Source organism: Sebastes fasciatus, chromosome 16 (genome assembly GCF_043250625.1).
Source record: "Sebastes fasciatus isolate fSebFas1 chromosome 16, fSebFas1.pri, whole genome shotgun sequence".
Lineage (NCBI taxonomy): Eukaryota > Metazoa > Chordata > Actinopteri > Perciformes > Sebastidae > Sebastes > Sebastes fasciatus.
In genome coordinates this window covers 16555911-16579833 of record NC_133810.1, presented here as the reverse complement: position 1 = coordinate 16579833, position 23923 = coordinate 16555911, and positions in this window count along the sequence as shown.

Here is a 23923-nt window from a genome sequence, read left to right as displayed (position 1 = left end):
TATGGCAGCCAGTAACGATTAATCTGCCAGTTATTCTCTAGATTAATTGATTCATCGTTTAGTCTATAAAATGTCAGAAAAGTGAAAAATGTCCATCAAAAAAGTCCAAGGTGATGTCTTTAAATGTTTTGCTTTGTCAATCCAAAACCTAGATATTCAGTTATGATATAAAACAGAGAAAAACAGGAACACTAAACAGGCTGAAAACAGCATTTTCTGCCATTTTTACATGAAAAATTACTTAAACAATTAATTGATTATAATAATAGTCAACGGACTAATCGATTAGTCGACTAATCGTTGCAACTGTAATTCAGTGGTGAGTTTTACCACTAAGAATGCTGCAATAATGTATATCTGTAAATCTACAAATATGAGCTAATAATTGGTTGAAATATACTTTAATAAATGACTTTCTTTCTCCCTGGAGATAACTCTGTATCTTCTGACAAAAAAATTCTCAAAATCATCAAATCATTTACCAAAAATGTTTGGCTTGGAGGACAGAGGATTTTATGAGGGAAACAGGGCCGATTACATAATGTGCTGATGATGATCCCCATTGTCTCTGTCTGCTGCACTGTGCGGCTCTTAAAATAACTGCTGTTTGGGAGTATTTAACATTTATAGAGGCAAACATGTCGGGACAAAGGGCAGGAAAGGTAACAGATCTACCCAACAAAAGGACCTGACACAACCCTCCACAGGGGAGAGAGGGGAGACAGTCGCACAGTCGCTAACATAAGTGCACACTGGGTACACGGACAACACACATTCACAGCTCTGTACCCCTCAGGCACATGATGACATTTCAGCACCTAACTCAGACAATGCTGCTGCATTACAATTCCTTTGTGGTACAGCGTGTGTGTATGCACGCGCACGTCTGTCTGACTGTCTCCGAGCACCTGTCTTCTCATCAGACCTCATTCTGTTCCCCGTCTGTCCCCTTCCTTTCTGTTTCTTTCTGTTATCTAACAAATTAGCCGGAGAAGGTCGTGTCCTGTTAGGAGCCGGCTGAAACAGGAAATAACCAATAGAGGACTTGGACAACCAGTTCCCACACTCCTACCCAAACATAATGTTATTGGGCTGTAATGCAATTAACCAAGGAGCGGGGGGGGGAATTGGTTAGTGGTTTAAGGATAACTCAGAGCAATGGCTGTGATGGCATGTTGGTACAAGCAGAGCACAGAGGAGGTAACAGTAACAACAGCAGGTGGAGGATGTTATGTAAGCAGAGACGAGGGGAGAGACATCAGGATGGCGGGGGGGTTTCTTTTTGTTTGCTTGTTTTGCTTCTGTCTGCGCTCGTCATTTGGCATGCTGCTTTTGTAATGTGAACAAGCTGATTGTTTTGTGCAGTTAGGACAGCGGCGAGTAAATGAATATCAAAGCCCATTCACCAGTCGCGTTTTCTGTTGAATAAACAGACTATTCGGTAGCGGCGCTGTAAGAGTAGCCGGTTTTGTTCTCCTTGTCTTCCTGCACACCTGAGCTGGCCTTTTCAGCACAATAGATTCCACCTTTCAATCCTTATCAGACGTTATCGCGTGCGTGCGTGCGTATGTGTGGGTGTGGGTGTGGGTGGGGGGTGGCAATAACAGTGAAGGGCTGAAGGGATGAGACACAGATTGGTTTCCCGTTTCATGCCTCGTGCCATATCTGTTGCTAAACATATCATATTGAAATTCATGAACATACTGTATTGGAAATGGGACAAAAAAAGATATGCACATATACACGGTTAGGATGCCCGTTTCCCCCCCCCAACACAACCACCCATCTTGCCAGATTTGATAAAATCATTATCACCAGCCATGCGAGTAGAGCTGATGAATAATGTATGTAATGCTGGGGCCACAATAGTACATCCCTTCTGGCCTGCTATACCTTTCTCTTTAGAGTCACGGTAGCAACCGGTTGCTTGTAGGGTCATAAGCTAATCCCTGTCTAGCGCTATTGCATTTCACATTAGCATGGGACAAAACTATATATACACATGCACAGTGGTAAACACACAAAATCATGTGAGCACACACAGGCTCACTCCAGACAAGAAAAATAAATTGGACAGGTATATAGGAAGACACAACTGTGCTCATTAATAGTGATGACAGATGTGACTGACAGACCCTCGAACTGGAGAATGAGCTGGGATCAGGTGTTGGACTGGATTCCTTCATGATCAACACAAAGAAAACGATGACACGCATCACATGGAACGCTGTGATGGACAGCTTGGGTTTGACGCAATAGGTGAGACGTCAATTATTTCAATCCTCGAGTGCCAACAGATCATACATGGACCCGACCCTCTCTGTGGCCCCTCGAGCCCCATGCATGGTCTTCACTTTGTCTCAGTTTCTTGACAAACAGCTTTGTCTAAAGCTAGGCATACACTGTACGATTTTAGAAATGTTATTGTGTAATTCCTACTCCTACTGTACGAGTAGATCTTTTGCGATGTAAAGCCAAAGCTCACGATTTATGTGCTCACACTGTACAGTCCGATCGTCAGCCATGACCTGAGTGCTCACACTGTATGGGTAAAATAGATCATCTTCCTCCTGCGGATCGTTCTGGTTGTTGACAGTTGACAATAAAAATTGGTATGAAAGCTCAGAGGCAAGTCAAATTTGTCGGCTAGCAGAGGTCTGTACGGGTCACAGTGCTAACAAGGCAGAAATGTGCTGCCTTGATCATCTGTGCCATCCAAAGAGGCGCAGGCGTATATGGATTCGCAGGTGGCTAAGAAGACGTGGACAGTAGAGAATTGGAGGTAAGCCAGCTACGTTTAACTAAATCTATTGTACATAGTGATATACGCACTGTTACTGACCCAGTACTTTTTAGATCTAAGCTCAAGACTTTTTTATTTAAATGAGCTTTTAATACCTAGTAGCACTGTGACATTTTTCCTGTGCTTCTTATGTACCTTTTTATGATTTTATGATATGTACTGTTTTTATTCTTGTTATTTCTTGATGTTAATGTAAAGCACTTTGGGTACCTTTTAATTATTGTAAAGGGCTATACAAATAAATGTTGATTGATTGATTGATTGATTGTTCTTGATAGCTACGCTCTGATTACTGTAAGGAAAGTAGAAATAAGGCACTGACATTGGGGAATGGGCGTGTGGCTCTGGTGCAAGAGCCTGCGGACAGCCAACCAAAGTTTCCGACATGTCAGAAATTCATCCGACTGTCCGACGGCCGATTGGAGAAGTTAATCGGTCCACAGTCCTCCCTGTGCACTGCACGGCAAACAACGTCCGACGAAGTTGAAATTCGGTCCGACTCTAAAATCAGTCATGTGGCTCAAAATTCGGGCCAGAAACGGACTAAAATCGTACAGTGTAAGTCCGGCTTAAGCCAATATTAGATAGAGGTATATAGTAAAAGGTTTAGTTAGAAGGAATATACTTTGTTGGGCGTGCTGCAAATAAAATTGCAGTTGTATTTCAGAGGAGGCCAGTGATTTATTCTGGTTCACTGTTATCTGCTGACAGTGAAATGCCTCCTAGGAGAAGGTGGACAAAAAATGAGCCAGTCAACAGTCAACAGTTAATGTTATCATTTGCTAATGAGCCAGTATATTATTGTCCTTAGACAGCAAGGTCAAACAGCACACAACTGTGAAACATCAACCCAAAGCTATGAGTCTAATTATTATTCATGTGGGGAGGTTAGCTCATTACCTGCGGTTATCAAACAGGAATATTGTATATTGTTAACTTTGCTCCTATAAACCGCTGCTACATTGATGTGGTTTAATATGCTCTTGCAGTACTGAGAAAAACATGGCCTTCAGCCCCTCGCATCTTGTCTAAGAAGAAAAACACAATTTACATCATAAATGTGTCTGATTCGGAGCATCGCTGTCTGATCACCACAGATTATGCATTGTCACAGAGAAGTGAAATCAGACGGGTGCAGACAGTGGAGAGATCTGAGAGTGTCTGAGTCTTGCTATTAGAGAGGAAGTGACAGATCTAGTATTGACAAGGTACAGACAATGCACATGTCATTTTAACAGGCAGTCTTGCAAACTTTTAGTTTAAAAAGTCTGTGATGTTTACATTTAAATGAATGAGTTTTGCCAATAGATGGATATCGTCGATGATTCAACCTATAATCAGTTAATGAGTGAATGCTTTTACATTTGTTGTGCTACACACTCAGTGTTTGGCAGTTTTCTCCAGAAAACCATGTGAAACACGTTGATGATTTTTTTATTAGCACCACCAGTGAAACAACTTTTAAACAGACGACGATTCGGCTCTGTGACTATCTCCGCTGCCAGCTTAGCGGCGTTGCGACAATGTGTGACACACTTTACGGCCCCAGTGACTCAAGTTGTCACCATAACAACTAACATCAATCCCCATTTTCTTAGTCAAATGACCACAGCAAACAAGTTCAATGTCCGCTCTACTCTCGTTCTATTTCTATGGTTTGAACATGTTGAACATCAGGCCAGTGGTTGTTTGGACACAAGACAATGGGCCTGACTGACAAATATTATATTTTTTCTCTCTTACAGGCCGTGCACAACTACACAGGTGTGTTCAGTTATTCTGGCTGATTTGACCACTGCACAGGTTGAACGTGAGCAGGGCTGTGCTGTGAATGACAAGAGGTCTCTTAACTCTATGTACTGATAAGAATGATAAAGGTAATTTGCCCTGCCCTAACAATAAAGCTAAGAGGAGAGACACCATAATTAAAATCACCTGCGTGGGTTTAACATGGGTGTGCAGGGAACTTTAAAGTTGAAAAAAAAAAAGAATAATAAGTATGAGAATAAGAAAACCCTACCTTTGAGAAACGTGCAGACTACTAACCGCATGAAAATGTCATTTCTACACACAAACGAGTTGAAGAAAAAGTTAAACATTTTGGGGAAATACTCTTATTCACTTTCTTGCCAAGAGTTAGATGAAAAGACTGATAATGTCTGCAGGCTAAATATGAAGCTACAGCCAGCAGCCAGCTACCTCAGCTTAGCACGAGGACTCAAAAATAGAGGGAAACAGCTAGCCTGGCTCTGTCCAATTGTTAAAAGATCCACCTACAAGCACCTCTAAAGCTCACGAATTAACACAATGTATGCCGTTTGTTTTATCCGTACAAAAAAAGAACCGTAAAGAGAACAAATCGCTGTTTTTGTAACAGATTTCTTGCCTCTAAGCATTTACTATTTTACATTCTGGAAACAGTTTCATAATCAATTCAAGACAAACATACACAAACACACGCCGTCAATCCTATCTTTGTGTGAATGTTAATATTAGTATGTAAATCCCCCTTTCCCTCAGTAAATTAATGAGCTGTATTACAGTCGGCTTCACTTGATGGACTGATGCTCACACAGCTACTTCAGTTCATACTAATAAGGCACTCGCTGAAACACGCAAAGTAGGCAAACACAGTAGCAACAGTGTTCAGCTAATAATCAGAAAACACACTGAAGCTGCAGTTGGTCCCTCACACACACACAACACATACACAAGAAATGATTCCCCTGGAGACACTACACCGAACTCATGCACACACACGGTATATATCTTTTTCAAGCTTATGCTGAGATAAACAGAAAGATGAATAAGCCAAGAAGCAGCGCCGCAGTCAGCGCTACTTTATTTCAGGATCAGCTGGGCTTAAGATAGAGTCCAATGTGTGGGTTGAGATTAAGACCAAAATAGGTAAAAAAAAAAAAACAATGCACATGTATTTCCAAAGGCACAAAATACCACTTAAAGCATCGTGCGAAGAGTCAGCGGAGATGTAGATCTATCTGTAGGGGCTTTGTGCTAAACCCTTTAACAACCAACTGGCTACTAGGGTTTGGACTAATTACTGCAGAGAAGTCAGTGGTATCCACATAGTAATCTCTTAAAATGTCTGTAGCTCTGGGAAGAAAATATGTAGCAAAGGTGAAGACAAAATATGTCTTTAGAATTGTTAAGGCTGGATAAACTTTAGTCAACACCAAATAATGACAAAGACCAAGTCAGACATGTCAGATACACATAATTTGCCAAGAGAATGGAGGATGTGTGCTGACAAAGAGTCGTCAATTGGCACTCGGCACGATCGGCAAGCATAACAAGCATCACAGAAAATCTGATATAATCAGCAAGACGAAGTATAAATGTGTCTCCCCCATATTAAATTATGCTTTAGGGATTTGGGGCTTCAAAAATTGTAAAATAGACTATATACAGAACAGAGTTGCATGCTGTTTTTTAGGTGTTTATATGTTTGCTCCTACTTTAGCTGTTCAGGGTGATATGGGTTGGATTACTGGACCAATAAGGCAAAAATGTGAAATGATAAGACTGTGGAATCGTTTGCTTAATATATCACAATTCAGGATCAATAAGAAGGTTTTTCTTTGGAGTAAATCACAGAATTGTCCATGGGCTTAAGAAACTTCATGCTATTTTTGAGGAATCTGAATTGCAATATATGTATAGTAATAATTTATCATGCAGCATAAACCCAATTAAAAGGAGGTTACTTTGCTAGATTTAAAGAAAAATTGTTGAAAGATATATTGTTAAAATACAAAATTACAAACATATATTCAAATCAAGCACAATTATGGCACTGAATCTTATGTTCTGGTAAACTTACCAAGGAGTCAAAGATCTTTAGTTGCACAGGTAAGAGCAGGAATCCTTCCTCTGGCCCTTGAAGCCGGTGGATTTAAAAACATCCAGGAGGAACACAGGTTGTGCTAAGTATGCGAGTTGGGAGAAGTTGCGAATGATTCACATTTTCTTTTGTATTGTCCATGATGAGTTAAGAACTTCTATCTTAAATGAAACGTCTGTTCAAAATCCAGAAATGTTTTGGTGCTCGGATGATGTCAAAATGGAATGGCTATTTAATTGTAATGCTTATAAATTGGCTACTTTTGTTTCTCAAGCTTGGAAAATACATCAGGATAGTTCATTTGTGTAGTATTATTTGTAATTTATACATTTCTACTCTTCTTTCCTCCTTGTCTTTTCTTTATTCTCTAAATAATGGTGTCTTTTAAGCCTGTTTGCGCTGGGCATATTATTTATGCATGACACAAAAATAACAAAATCAAATAAAAAAAAATCAGATATAAAAACGTATCTGTCCTCTATACATGTCGCAACCTCCAGATCAGTGGAGTAAAAGTACTGTATCATACCAATAATCATAATCCCCATCAATTTAAAAAGGGAGTAGCATTAATTTGGGTGCTGCACTCAAAGATGATTATCCGGGATACAAGCACATGGGAGGGGTGGGAACAGCGTATATGTCTCTTTTGTTTTCATGCTGGCTTACCTCATCTCCTTTACTCTCTGAATGGTATGTGTAAAGAAATTAACAAGGAATGGCAGCGAAGGAATAAATGTTTGTGCGAGTAGGATGTGAGGGAGTCGTCTGAGAAATAGATAAGGATGTAGCTCAGACGGCTGCACACCGCACCAAACAACATCCTGACCTTGTCGCAAACTTATGAGCGCAAACTGCACAGCCCATTTCATTACTCACACAGCCCAGTAACCCAGGTCTCTCTGGAGACACACACACACACCATTCTCCTCTTTCGTTATTAAAGCACGCTCGAACCCTTACAAGGCTGCAGCCACACACATCAAAAGATTTCACTGCTCATCGGAGACTCTTGGACGAGGATGAAAACGGATTCTGACATGGCATCCTGGAAAAACCGCTGGCCTTAAGCTCTGATATCATGTGTAAGAAGTCGGACACAAAGAGACCAAGTCTTGGCTCTGCGGCAATAACGGGAATTTGGTATTCTGGGATATACTAGCTCCGCACACTGTGGCAGTTCCACTATCATACTACTAAATCTGGAACACACTTTTGTAGTTTCTTTGATTTTGTTACCTAAATCGTAGGGGTGTAACAATACATCGATCAATATACCAATTTAATGATCAATGATCCAATATCATGGATACAAAGAGAAAACATCAATGCATATCATCATCTTTAAGAGACACCTTTATTTTGAAATTCCCATAGCACGTCTGTGTCACCATTTCCATCCAAGCACACATCCTTCCTACAGAGCACAGTAAATATATATAGTTGCTATACATGTAACTGATTGTGTTAAATGGGCATATGACATCGTCTCATATCGATCCCAGGCCCCTGAATTTAATCGAAATCATATTGCGGCAGACTTTGTGACATCAGCAAATATTGTCTCATTGTCCAAAGAATCCATATTATTGTATCGTGATGAAAGTTGTGATTTACAACCCTACTACATAGATACGGATTTCCCACATTTCAGCTCAATAAACGTCTGTTTGGAGAAGTGAATTATGCAGTTAACACTAACATGATTAGAAGTAAATTAAATTTGCTCTATTTAAGTGATGATTTGGACTGACTTAACAGGGATTTAACTCCCAGCAACAAAGTTTAAACTTAAGTTGTTGAGACATTTGACTTTAAAATCACAAATGTGAACATCATGCTGGTGCTAGAGGAAGAGTCAGGGGGTCATCAAAGTCGATCAAGCCCCTAGCAGCGTGGCTGTAGGCTCTTCTATGGATTAAAAATGTTCGTTTACTTCCTCCACTTCACACGTCTTCTCATGCACTCCCTGCTCATTTAAGAAATCTTTATCTATATGGGCTGTTTCCAGGTCAAGCAGCAGAGACAGAATTAGACCTTTTCTTGTCTGCCAGTTGTGCTTGTCTCATTACATCATTCACTGTCTGTAACACACAGCCATCTCAAATTTGCATCATCTAACCCCATTTAGTAGCTCTCGGTTTATACAGAATTATACACAATAAAAGATTGAATTTAAGGCATAAATGATTAGAATGACTAAAAAAGTAAATAACTGATATTGATTCATGTTATAATGAAGCTCAGCTAATTTAAAAACTCACTTTTTTTTTATATTTCCAAACATTGGATAATGTTGCAATAATATGAATCTTATTTCACACTGTGTGAAATCTACTGTGATAAACAATGGAAAAATTCTTCCAATAACAATATGTAACAGCAGCATTTTGTTATTGAACTCGTCAGACGGAGCTGTACTACCATCACAGCTTTTTACACAGCCGCCTTGCTGATTCTATTGAGTTTCAGCCACTTCAGCTAAAAGTTGACAGCGCCAGCAAAAAAAACAAAGGGAGGGAGGGAGGAGAAAACGGGAGATGAGGTTAAGAGGTTGAGTGTGGGAAAAGGAGGGGAGGAGAGGGAAAAAAAGGATTAAAGCATCAGAAGGTATAGTGTTCCTCTGAAAGATGACGGGCTGATGGCTGCTCCCACAGGACTGAGTGGAGGAGTAATCCCACCAAATGGAAGAGTTTAACAGTTACCACCCACTGAGAGAGACGCACTGAGACAGAGAAGAAACACACACACACACACAAGTACACATAAAACATTAAATATTAGAATATTATTAATTACAAAAGACACATGTGCATGCATGCACGTCACATATTGTACAAATATTTTGTTAGTAAACTATGCAAATATATTACTACAGTTGAAAATACCAAACAAAAAATGCATGAGCTCGGCCTAATCATTTTGTACAGTTAAATATTTCATTTCAGTGAAGTACTTGAATTAGGGCTGTCAAAGTTAACGCGATAATTATTTTAGGTTGTAGCAGGCTCAGTTTTAAAGCTAGAGTGAAGATACTGGAAAGTAGAAAGTAGAAACTAAGGAATCCATTGGTACCAACCATGTCATACTAACTTGTCGCAAGGAAGGCTAAATAACGCTCCAAACGTAAGCTAAATTTTGGGCGAGGAAAAACTGGCATGGCCATTTTCCCTTGGGACCCTTGACCTCTGACCTCAAGATATGTGAATGAAAATGGGTTCTATGGGTACCCACTAATCTCCCCTTTACAGACATGCCCACTTTATGATAATCACATGCAGTTTGGGTCAAGTCATAGTCAAATCAGCACACTGACAGCTGTCGTTGCCTGTTGGGCTTGAGTTTGCCATGTTATGATTTTAGCATCTTTTTTATGCTAAATGCTGTACCTGTGTGGGTTTCTGTACAATATTTGTCATTGTTTTGTGTTGTTAATTGATCTCCAATAATAAATATATACATACATTTGCAGAAAGCAAGCATATTTGCCAACTCCACTGTTGATCTGAGTATTAAATACTTGACAAATCTCCCTTTAAGGGTACATTTTGAACAGATGACAGAAAATCATGTGATTAAATTGCGATTAATCGTGATTAACTATGGACAATCATGCTATTAATCGCCCTTGAAAAATAAAAGAACATGTCTGTTGACTACACTGAAATACAAAAAATGTACATAAACACACACACACACACATCCTTCAGACTGCAGAAGTGGGAGATATTGTGTATCAGGTGAGGACACCTGACACCCCACTGCACTCTCCGTCTCTGAAGCTTTCTGTGAACATCAGCAAAACCAAGCACCATAGTGCCCTGCTATAAAAAACCAGGACACAGTGTTTTTCTGTTCTTCCATGTCTGTGGCAGACTTGGACTGGTGTGACGCTGCTAACACATCAGTGCTTTGATGGGTTTATGCTGCCTTAGCTGGCAAGCTCCAATAATTAGAAGCACAAACAGCCAGAAAGAGGCAGACAACAGGAGGCAGAGAAAGGACAGGATTAGATGCTGCCAAGCTAGTGAAGGGTTTTAGTTCAGTGAACCCCACAAAGCCTCAGGACAACACACACTTCATCTGGCCATTTCACATAAACACACAAGAAATCATTGCCCTATTTCCTCCTGAAGACATCATAATGTCATCAAATACATGTCTTACACTATTTACCTAATTACTGAAAATTACCCCGGCCCTAAATATGTTAAAAAATGTTCGTGTAGGATAACTCATATTGAAATAAAATACATGTTATACTGTACAATCGTTGTGTAAATCTTCAAATAAAAACTGTATATTGGTTAACTAGTACTCTCTTAGATTAATTAATTTGTTGATGACATGTTTAAAGTAGTAATGTATTGTTTTATTATGTGCTGCAATAATTATTATTGACCTGCACTGTAGGTTTTAGTGAGATAAATGATCAGTATTGTTTGCATTTGTTAAATTAGTTACTTAGTTAATTACTATGGTGTTTGAACAGTCTTTCCGGTATTGAATTAGTGGATTAGTGAATTGATTTTCAGTTAGTGGAATTAAAGGGAGAACACTGGTCATATGTCTCAATTATGCACCATCATAAATAGAGAGGATCTCCACACACACACAGGTATCCATAGCACTGGGTCGTATGAGAAGAATAGACGTGACCTTTAGGGGTGTTAGATGAAACAGAAGATTTCCCATCTCATTAAACGCAAACTGTTTGTTCCTCTTGGTTTCCTGAATGAGTGTCAAACTGTCCTCCTGATGAACTCTTCTCTTACAACTGGTTGTCGACTGATTAATTGAGATTTGAACCACAACTGAAGCACGACACTGGCTTTGTGGTCACAGTTAATGAGCAGCTAATGATCCTGGAAAAAGGCATCAATATGTGATAGAAGGCTTAAAAAAAAACACAAGCAAGCACCAGTGACCTTTCTATCCACAGGTTTACCCTAATGTTATCCTAATCCTAATCCAATACTTCAAAGATCTGCCAATAAAATAGTTCTTTTAAGTGAGGACTGGAAAAATATCCTCACTTTGGAGGGTTTTCCACACACACACGCTCAATTTGTCACTTTCATTTTATCATCACCCTTCTGCTCCCACTGTGCAAGTTAAACACACTTCCAATGAAGGTTGAAGCCAGCAGGATGACAACTAATTCAATGATAGTGATTACAAATCAGAAAACGATGTGATTCCACAAACAAGAGTTAAAGGTGTAAATATTAGGATTTACAACGGTAACACGGAAACTGGATCCACACAACAGTATAGACTGGCTGTCAAATTGCTTACATTGTGCTTCATGCCAGGACGAAACAAAGGTGTCGCCAGTGAAAGATCAACATTAAGTCCCCATCGGAAACACAACCCTACTCCAGATAGCCAATATAGCTAATATAGTTTAGTTAGCAGCAGGCTGATCATAAAAAAACTAATCTCTATAAACTATAGGCAACGGGACATGATTTTGGTATCCAAAGCTTTCTGGTTTCCATTTGTAATCCGAGTAGTATTGACCAATCACGTTTGAGCAGGCTTTAGTTGAATGCAGGTAAACTTGTGAAACAATCCGGTCATTGTCTCTTAACTCAAACGGCAATCTCGCATTTCAAGTTGCTAATCGGACTGTAAATAATGAGCAGCTCATGGAAAAGGAAGTCTTGTCCCGGCTATCCTCTGGCTACACCAGAACCCCAGAGGCTTATCTGTCATCAAACCGATAGCAGATGGGTACCAAGATACTAAACTAAGAAACTAAATACTAAATCACATATTAACAGTCACAAAACAGCTGTAATAAAAAGACAACCGACTACAGATAAGCTGCTCCAACAAAGGCATTTTTTTAGGGAGTAGATTAAAGATGCTTGTCAATATTTGCTTTGTCACGATCTGACAAAAGGCTCAATGTGACATAGTCAGTAAACTGTAACTGCTAAAGAACTGTGTCAGTATAGGAGTAACTACTAGCAACAAACTGAAACTAACTGCTGGTGGCAGACTAATCCCGCTCACTTTAACCTACTCTCTGTAATTGCAGGTGTTGGTGTCTCAGATCCTCCGGCAACACCGCTCTAATTAAAACAGGTTAATTGCTGTCCAGGACTAACAAGACTGAGGGCACCACGAGTAATTAATATGATAACTTTAAACACCAGTAAGAGCACATCTTCCCCCACACACACACACACACACATGTATGAGCAACTGTGAATAATGGCTAGAGTTTACGTCCGATACTGCCCAAAATCCGATACCATAATTAATTAACACAGAAAAAAATCAACTTGTTTAACCGAAAATCAATTCTTCTTCGTCGCTCCAAGACTGTAGCCTCCACGGTGCTTCCGCCCTGGATGTATTATGGCTGCCACTGGCAACTACTGTTCTAGAGCAGCGAAGAAGAACTGATTGCAGGCAGTTCGTCACAGCTGCTTATTATTATTATTATTATTATTATTATTATTATTATTATTATTATCAACAACAACAACAACGATAACTAAATTATTTTTTGTATCACTCTGGTATCTGATCGGTACTCGGTATTGGCCGATACCGTAAGTTCAGGTATCGGAAACAGTATCGGAAAGGGAAAAATGGTATCGGAACATCTCTAATAATGGCCACCAACAAAGAGCTGACTACAGAGGAGGTATCTGTTACGTGCTGAGTCAGCTTACATATTAAAAGATAATTATATGATTACAGTATAATGGTTAACACTTTGCAAATTGATGTAAGAAGAACATATATGCATGCAAGTGTGCTTGCTGTGTACCCATGGGGTTAACCTTAATGCATTAACCTTTGGTTAATGCAATCAGGTTAACATTAGTTGTCCTTGGATAAAGCTTGGTACACAGTAGAGGTCAAGCGTCCTTGCTCAGGAGCACTAAGGCAGTATTGGCCGTATCAGTACATAGATGATCAGGTTACCTTTCTGGTTCATAAATGGAAAAGGGGAGGAAATCTCAATCCAGTGACTGGGCTATTAATAAATAAGTAGAAAAATTAATTGTTTAAGTCAGTAAAGACTTGCTGATTGTTTTTGTTTTCCATGATTGTAAATCAAAATTTGACTATGTCATCTTTTGTTCTGGGACATTGTGACAACCATTTTTTAACTGGGTTTTTTTCTGCGATTTTATAGACCAAATGATTGTCAAAATAGTCGGCAGATGCAGACCTCGTCTTCTTCCTACAGGTCAGATGACTTTCCCAAGATGAATAATTAAGCAAAATGTGGGGTGAAGTGTATAATTTTTGGGCTGGGTAATTCAAAAGAATGCAAAATATGCGCATATTAGCACAGTAATTTCTCCCTCCATCTCAGACAGCGTGGGGGTCAGAACCCAGACTCTCTCCATTATCTGTAATGGACAGAAAGAAGAACGAAAGAAGGGGGACGGAGAAAAAGGAAAAAAAATCTGAAAAGTGGACTAAAGAGTGACAGAGAGGACAGTCTGTAAAGGTTTCTGCTGGTGTGGCCATGGACAATGTCGAATTTCTATTCTGTGAGATGAATAAGAGCGCCAGTGACTCTCTCTCATTCTTTCATTCCCTCCTTCTCCCTGTTCTACTGTTTTTCTCCCTTCCCCCCCCAAGTCTTCCTCCCTTGACAAGAGAGGGTGTGTGTAGTGGTCTTCATTCTGTTGGGAACCGCAGAACACTTCACACCTGAACAACACATCTCACACATACATATGAGAGCCTTAAATTGAAAACTCACAAACACATGGACATTAGAAAGAGTAATCACAAAAGCATGAACACCGCATATACACAGGTTACCTTGGAGACACAAATATGTGCAAACATAACTTGCTGTAGGTTAGTGTGAGTAAAGACGGATCTATCCTCCTGGTTCAATAATCAGACACCTGAACACAATGTACAGTATCTATAGACCGGGACACACCCTCTCCTACTCGCGATCCTCTCTACGATTTAAGCCGACAACGTTTTGCCAAACTGGTTGCTTCCTTTTATCTTGTTCACTACTTCCTCTTTCTGTAACTCCCTAAATATTTGCTTTGATAACATTTGAATGGGGAATGAATTTACATAACAGGATCCAGAGTCTGGGAAATGTGCATGAACAGACTCTGGGGAGCGAAGAGGTGGAGCAGATTAGAGAGGGGGAGATTCAAAACACAGATCATTTCTGATCTGATCATTTCTGTGAACAATCTAACAATCATACATGCTGTAAAATGTGAAATTTATATATGAAAAAATATTTAGATGAACACCAATGTTAGTTCTCACTAGAGCTGCAGCGATTAATCAATTAGATGTAAACTATTAAATTAATTTCCAACTATGGTGATCATCTATTAATCACTGAGTCATTTTTTAAAGAAAAAAAAAGTAAAAATTCTCTGATTCCAGCTTCTTAAATGTGAATATTTTCTGGTTTCTTTACTCCTCTATGACAGTAAACTGAAAATATCAGAGTTATGGACAAAACAAGACATTTGTGGACAACATCTTGGAAACACTGATTGACATTTATAGACCAAACTAATCGATTAATTGAGAAAATAATCAACAGATTAATCAACATTGAAAAAAAAAGTTATTTGCAGCCCTATTTCTCACATAATTATGGACAATTTCGTACAAATGTCTTAAGAACTACTGTATATCTATATGTAGGCCTGTCACAATAACCGCAATATTGCAATACCGCACTATTGACAAGCCAAGGGTTGGCAAACAACTGCCGCAACCGCTATGTTCATGTTTTTTCTTTTTTTAATTCTTTGCAATGTGAGAGCCACGTATTTACATCATGCTACAAACGCCAGCAGCGTGACGAGGCAATTCTGCGCTGAGAGCTGCACGTTTGGTGTTTTTCCGGTCGCTGAGAGTTGAAAAATTGTCAGCTTTGGTTAAAACGCTAAAACGCTCCTCCCTGTCACTTTTTTACCCAGTCGCTCAATCACAATGGAGGGTAACAGTGCTGAACAACAACAACGGAAGAGAAATCACTCTATCTTCTCTACCCTACTTTTATATATACTCTACCTTGTGCTGCCATTTTTACTTATGCGAATATTCCGTATCATAGCAACCAGGCGCAACCAAAACGTCTCAGCTGAAAAAACACTGCACCTTCTGTGTTACACATACAGTAAAAGTATGCGGTAGTAAGGTAGCAATTACAAAGCTTATAACAAGCATAAAATCTGTATGAAAATGGCCATAAATAAACAAAAAATACAGAAATACAGGTACATATGCAGAGTACATCAATTGTACATTCTGAAACATATAAGATAATTTTTCTTCACGTAGGATACTATGCTGTTTGTGATCAACATATGTGATATTCCTGCCATTGACCATTCAGGAAATAGACACAGAGGCATCTCTGGAATGTCACACAAGGTCAGCGCCTGAAAAAGCTACTTATATGCCAAATATCCAGTCACGTTTGTCGCTCTACCCTCCTTCAAGCAGAAATCTACTAAACAGTGTTAAAAAATCTACAGCCATTTGTCCTAGAAAGAATAATAAGCACCTTCTTTGAGTAAAAGTGAGAGTTATGGTCGTGCATGGTTAGCAGGTCACTGAGTTCAGAGGTCAGACCCCTAGGCTGCTGTTTGACCGTGGATGAGAGGGGGGTTGTAAAGTGTTAAATAGGCCTCTGGAGTCATCTCTACACAGCCTCCTGCAGCATGCTGACGCTGCTGGACCTGTTTCTAGTACATACAGAATCCACACATTTGAACATTTGTCCTTCTAGAGATAAAGAGTGTGAAATGATGTTAGCCGTATAAACAGAGGATAAAATGAAAAACGTAAAAGAGAAATTAGGTCTTAAATTTAGGAGCAACACAAGGTGTTCATGGGGTCCACTCTCACGATCACATGACACAGAGCTCAGGGGTCAGAGGTTAGGTCACGGGGGCCTTGTAATTAGTCTGTCTACCAACCAACCATGTCTCCTAGCACAAGCACCATTTATGGCATCTCACCCCTGACCTATGACTCCTAGACTCTAAAATATCCCCACAATGACTGTAGTAGAAGGTGTACCGGAAGGTGAACTCTCACCCCAGAGAATAGAGGAGGGTCACAGGGGAGTTAGCACCAATACCTCAATAGGATCATTCAAGCTAGAGGTCAGAATAGGTTCCAGTGTTTGTTTCAAAACATCTGTAAGCATGCAGATACCAGACTATAAACTGTCTCCCAAGAGGGTAACAATTGAACCCAAACCACACAAACTTGCGCTAATACAATTACAGCTGAAACGATTGGTCCATTAATTGATTAGTCATTCAGCAGAAATTTAACCAGTAACTATTTAAAAAAATGATTAAGGGATATTCCAGCATTTTAGTATTGTACTCTTATGAATTTGGGGATTAGTAGTTCTGTTTATACTGTCCGCTTGGAGGACGCGTTCCACACATGTGCAGTAGATCACTAGCCTGACCCACCAGATGGTTTATTACACAGAATAATCCGAGAAGCCGTCATTGGACACTATCTGGAAAAAGGGCTGGCACTTTCAAAAAATACTTGGCGTGTGATTGCATGAACTGTCAATCAAACTCTTGACGAAGCCAGTCGGGAGAAGAGCGAAAAACATCTCTTCCATCGACAAAAAGCCTTCAGCGTCGTTCTTTGCTCTTCATTCAATGAAGAAATTCTCTCCAGTTCTGATATAACTGATGCTATTGCAGCAACTACGCTGACATATTTAGGAGCCGCTATTGCTGTTTATAACTTACAGTCGCCTCTCTGCGTCACCTAAGCCACGCCCTTAGCTGCCAGTAGCTCCTCATGGGATGCTGATTGGCCCGTGCTCTGGCTTGCCGGACACAAACTAAATACTTGAAGCCTGACAAGATAGATTTTTTTGAGGAAATGAGATGTGTAAAACAGGTGCAGTGCTCCTTTAAGCTATTTTAAAATCCTCAATGAAAGTAAATTGAAGAGTTTTGCTTTTGTACTGTTGTTCACACAAAAAAGTGATTTCAAAAAAACATTTTGGGCTTTGGGAATTACAAGGGTCATTTTCCACTATTTTTTGACACTTTATAGTCCAAATGATTAACTGATTAATTGAAAATAATTTGCAGATTAATCAATAATAAAAATATTCAATAGTTGCAGCCCTAACGACAATCCTCCTGGCAGACACCAACTGCTCAATGGGTGCAATTTAATTCCATACCTGAACTGATTACCATTTTGCCTCAATGACATCTGTTAGGAAGCCACACACCTAAATGAGCCTTTCATTTTCCATTTGATTGATACCCAGAAAGGTGGAAGAATATTCCACCTCAGATAAATCAACATTACAAGCGGGAACGTATAAGTATAGCATGCAGCTGTTAAACAAGTAAAAGCCTGTCGAGTGTTCATCTGGAGTGCCTGGCCATACATCTACTGTTCAGCCCTGGGGGAGAAACAATAGGAACTAGCCACCTCCACAAATGTGACCACACTCATTCTTGTCAGCAGTGCTTCGGAGCGCAAAGCTGGATGCGTATGGGAAAGAAAAAGAGCACAACCCTGTAAATGCTCATAGACAATGTACAGCTATACCAAACAGATGCAAATAGACAGAAAAACACACACACACACACCAGTGAAGTGCACTTCTCTCCACTTATGTAACTTGGTTGAAAAGAAGAACCTTCACCTCTGAGTCATCTTTCAGTGAATACCAGAGGGACAGCCTTACCACCTACCAAGTGTGATTGTGTACATGTGGGTGTCAGATATCAGTTAATAGCAGGAAATATTCCCCTTCTTTTTTTAATATGATGCATACACATACACTCTCTGTGACTCAGTAAACAACAAAAGGACCGGACCCTGTAAGACTGGTTCACCGCTGCTTTTGTGAGGAACACACACACACACAGCTACTGTGCCGTGTAAAAAACCCTGAAGCGATGGCTATTAAAAGGAAGAATACACCTTAAGCATTACCTTTCACCTGAAAACTTGTTGTTGAGATGCAGTGACAGTTAGGCTCCGAGCCTTACATAAGTATGTCTGTTTTGTGTTGGCTCATTCGAGGGTTTAACTGAATTTGGCATGCTGTGAAAGGTGAAGGCTGGTGCTGATGTTTTTTGTTGGTATGCTCTGATACCAGAATTAATACTTACACCTTGTGTGGCATCACAGCTGTATAGTTTTATATGTGACCAAGTATAAAGTACACCATATACATCATATCTGAGACAGAAAATAGGCATATGCTGATTACTCATAAAAGTCAAATATTATATTGACAGTCACATGATCTTCTGTCAACAGCTGGCTACATAATACTCATTGTCTTTCTCATTCTATTCTAATTTTTTTCTATGCTTTTATACTAAGCTTTGTTGGACTCTCCGGCTGTCACGGCCTCTCTCCCTCACTGTCAGCAGCATTGGTAAGTCTCTATTATTCATCACCTCCACTCCCAGGCTATTTATACCAGCTTTTACAGTCAGTCTGTCTTTCCGCTCTGCTGGCTGCATCTGTCTATACTAATACAGCTATTTCACCTTGTACATGCAGTTTTTGGGCTGCCTAAGAGTTCTTGGTCTGAAACAGCAGCACTACAAGTATTCAAGCACATTTGAAAGGCATATGCATACACTGACCTGTCCAGGGGTGTACACCGTCTTTGCCCAATGTCAGCTGGGATCGGCTCCAGCCCCCGCGACCCTGAATAGGATAAGCGGTTACAGATAATGGATGCATGCATACAATGACTTCCATGCATAAAGGCTTATACATCCTGCTACTCCAAAAAATAAAGTCTACACTTTTCTCTGTGAGTCAAAATGATATCGCTACCACTAATGACCCTGATCAAACCACTGGTGGGTTTTCCTGAAAAAAACAACTGCAGATGTCAATTTTACTAATAAAATAACAAGTGCTTAAGGCACCTTAAAGCAGCAGTGGATAGAATTGAAGCAGATATGATTAATTATTTTTATAAAACGGTCACTACATCCTGACAGTAGTGTATGAGACAGGTAATCTGAAAAAAATCATGTGCCTCTGTGTCCTCCGGTGCTCCTAATGGCATCTGCAAGATTTCAGAGACTGGAGGAAAACAACCAATCAGAAACAAGTTGGAGCCTGCCTTCTCCGAGCAGCTGTCAATCACTCGCAAGCTCCGATCAAACGGTCAAACTAGGCAGCGCTGATCAAATATGAATCAATATTCTGTTACTGTAATGCCTATTTCTCGCCTCAAATGTTTTCAGAATCATCTTGTAGTGTACTGTTTAGCTGTAAAATGAGAAAGTTTGTGACCCGTCAGCCACGTTGAGATCAGTTGAGGAAATACCAAGCACCGCCCACCAGCCGGAACAAACTTTCTCATTTTACAGCTAAACAGTACACTACAAGATGTTTCTGAAAACATTTGAAATAGGCATTACAATAACAGAATATTAATTCATATTCAGCGCTGCCTAGTTTGACCGTTTGATCGGAGTTTGTGAGTGATTGAGAGCTGCTTCTGTTGAATGAACAGCCGATAGGGACGCTTTCTCTCTCCGAAATGACCTGTGATTGGCCAAAGTCTCCCGTCACATGCTAGATTTTATAAAGCCTGAAAACAGAGCCATGAGGAGATGCAGAAGTCTAGTTTTCTCTCAGAGCACTTATAATATGCTGAAAGGTTATTATGGAATTTTTCCCCAATGATGCCAAAACTATTGTGCCTACTGCAGGTTTAAGGCTCCTTAATTCTTATTTAGCTATGCCGCCAATTCTGCTGCCTGACTGTCTCCAAAGCTGAAATTTAAGAGGAGTAGATTATCTACTACTGAGCAGAAAGCAGAGGAAGAGATACATCCCATATGTCGTTAGATTTCCACACGTCTTGCTACATATATGTGATTATTCCACTGCACATTTTCGGCGCTAAACATTTCATGAATGAATTTAAACTACACACACTCTGCAGCTTGCCTCTGGATTGCTCCCCGAGGTATTAACTCCATTGAAGGCCGTCCAATATCTCATTTCCCCGGGGAGAAGAGCAGAGAGCGCCAAGTCACTTCACATGGGAGTGTTCGCCATTCTCATGAAAAGGAAAAGGCTTTAAGAGCATGCAATTTCTGCACGCCATGTGCCGGCTACATGTAGGAAGGGATGTGTATACTGTATGAGAGGGTGTCCATGTGTGTTACTGTGTGTGTGTGTGTTGGCCAGTGCAGGACACAGCTGTTCAATTTAATATCATGGATGAAGTCCAAGATTCCAATTTCAACCCAAAATGTCTGATCACAACCTGTTATTTATATTTTAGTAGGGTGGCCCCCATGGCCTGTCTGATATGTTTATGAAATTTTATGTTTTTATGCATGTGCAACAGTAATTAATAATTTAAAAGAAATAATTGTTTCCAGTGCAGAATAATAAGGCTTGTGTGTCCTGTGATACTGAACTGCATGGCTACACCCCTACAAAGTAAAATATGCAAATCCCCGAGAGAACATTTTATAATCGTGATGAGGACAAAATGTGATCTGATCCATCTGTGATGGAGTATCAGACTTGTACTTGTTACAATTTGAGTTATGAAGAGTAGCAATGCCCTCTAGAGGATGATGCATCTTAATACACTGTTCAGGTAAAAGCTGAAATTTTGTTTTGCTGTCTGTCAAGACATCCTAGACATTCCCTGCCTGAGAAACTAGGGCTTACATATTCAATTTCATCTTACTTCTTAAACTTACTTGTTTTAAATGCTTGATGTTAGTCGATATTGTATTGTTTTTTGTAATGTCAAAACCAGGCCCGATGGTCTTTGAGAGCTTAACAGAAAACATGTCTCTTTCAACATATCTTAAAGGGATGTATGTACGTTTTTACACATGCAAAACGTTTTTTAATTGTTTTTCATTGCCAATGTGTGAACAGGTTGTAAACTAATCTAAAAAAATTAAGACTTCCGTGACTTTTCTGTATTTCCTCTATCAGCCTGTAGACTGCTTTTAATGTGAAGAATGCAGGCCGTTTTTTCCAGGAAAATCCAACGAATGTGACGTCATGCGCGCTCGTGAGTGCCTTTCCCTACTTTCAGCTCTGCTTCAGGGTTAACGGTGTACAACAACGGTGTAACAAGCAATTGCTGATTCTTTCATATAGCCCCTTTAAAGGTACCGTTTGTAACTTCTTACACGTATAAATCACCCAGGTCGGTGTCCCATGCGCGCTCGCATATGCGCGCGCGCATATCACATATGCGCGCATATCGCATATGCACGCTCGCATGTGGCTACGATGTTCAGACAAGACTCCAACACAAACTACACAGAAGCACCAAAACCGCAAAGTTGTAGCTAGTGAAGCCCGTCTTGCAAAACAGTGTTGGCCGCGGTCGGAGGACGCAGAGGAGACCGTAGCTTTGGTCTCCAGGGCCGGAGTCTCTGCTGTATTCTGCTCCTCTGCCCGCTTGCCTTCACTCAGCTCGCTCCACCTCACGTGCATGCGCGCACACTACACACTGCAGTAGACTTCGTAGCTCTGAGAATATCTATTGAATGTATAGTGGACGTTTGTGCAGAAATAACTGCTGCAGCTCCTCCAGACCAACAGAGGTTTCCCGTATCTTGTGAAGTGACGGGGCTCCGCAGCGAGAAACGATATTGTCTCTGACCGGGTGCCGGTGTCTCCCTCCGACCGCGGTCGGGATCGGCTGAAGCAGGAAAAGCCAACAGTGGGATCAGCATTGATTCATGGAGAGACCTTCGTCTGGTCGGCTAACATTACTGCCAAGCAGGTGAATTATAGAGTGATATTGGGGTTTTAGCTGACGTGTGTCACCTAACTGTTTTGAGCGATGCTCGTTCATGTCTATCTAGTGAGCCAGCGCGAACCCGACACTGACTTTCTGTGACTTCACGGCCACAGGTGTCGCTGTTAACAAGCATTTCTGATTCTTACATATAGCCCCTTTAAACATACATTTTTCTTACCTGTAGCCTGGCATGTCTGTCAGGTGCACTGTGCAGCATGATGACAGAGACTTCCGGTGGTGACCACTCAGGAACCGGATATCTGCCATATTTATTAACAGTGTCAGGGGTCTGTCAGTAAAATTGTACATTAGACAAGTACACAACAGACACAATATAAACTGAAGTCTTTAACAATTACATTGTTTAGCACACAAGTCTTAAATTGTGTATATACCAACTGTCTTTTATTCTATTAATTTATCTGGAAATTCAAATGTTTTGCTCCCTTTTTTTAGACAGACTTTGCATTTTACATTCTACATCTCCTTTCTACTGTAACGTTAGCAGAGTAGTTATTATGACTCACATAACTTACTACTCACTAGAAAAGTAATCCAAATACTCGACACTATAGGTTATTACATGTAGTTACATTGTTTTCTGTTACTCAAAAAGTGCCACGCACTGCTAACTTTATCTTTGAAGAAGTAACTTAGAAACCATATATCATGTATCGATTAAGGAAACTATAGATATATAAACTATGTTATAGTTTCTTTGGGTGATATCAGGATAGAAGAGTGACGAGCTAGCAGCTAAAAAGCTATAACATGTAAATAAACCAGTTCAGGACTTACCTGAAAGGGTATTCCTCCTGTTTTGGTGGATGCTAGCCGCTAGCCGCCTCTAGCCAACATGTGTTGGGTGTTATGGTGAAATCTGTGACCCGTCCGATTCTGTCCCATCAGGTACAGGTGCACGCGGTCCACCAAATATGGCCGCTATGCCAAAACCATAGACATATATACATGTTTATGTGGCAAAACAATCAGAAACCAGTATTCATAATCTAGCCTACAAGGCCACCTGGTGATATGATTAATGTGTCAGCTAGTTTATGGTAATATATATAGCTTTATGAAAATGCACCATGTGATATACAGTAGCCTATAAACTTTATAAAATTAAATTATATGGTGTTAGACTAGGTTTTGACTCAATAGCCCTTCACAAGATTAAGTTATAATGCAGGACCTATTTGATATTGTACTTTAGTGGAGCAAATTCAAATATATGCAAGTAATCAAACTACCAAAAGCAAAATGACATAAAATAACAGTAAATCTGGGCCTTTTGGAGCCACTGTGAGGTTTAGTTGGGTCTAATACTTATTAAAATTGTACCTATGTTAATACTATAATGTCACTTTTTTTTTAAACAATGGTCAACATACAGTATGCGGTCATACCAAGAACATATGCAGTGGCAGTTACAATAAAACTCCTGATCAGATCGCAGAATCTG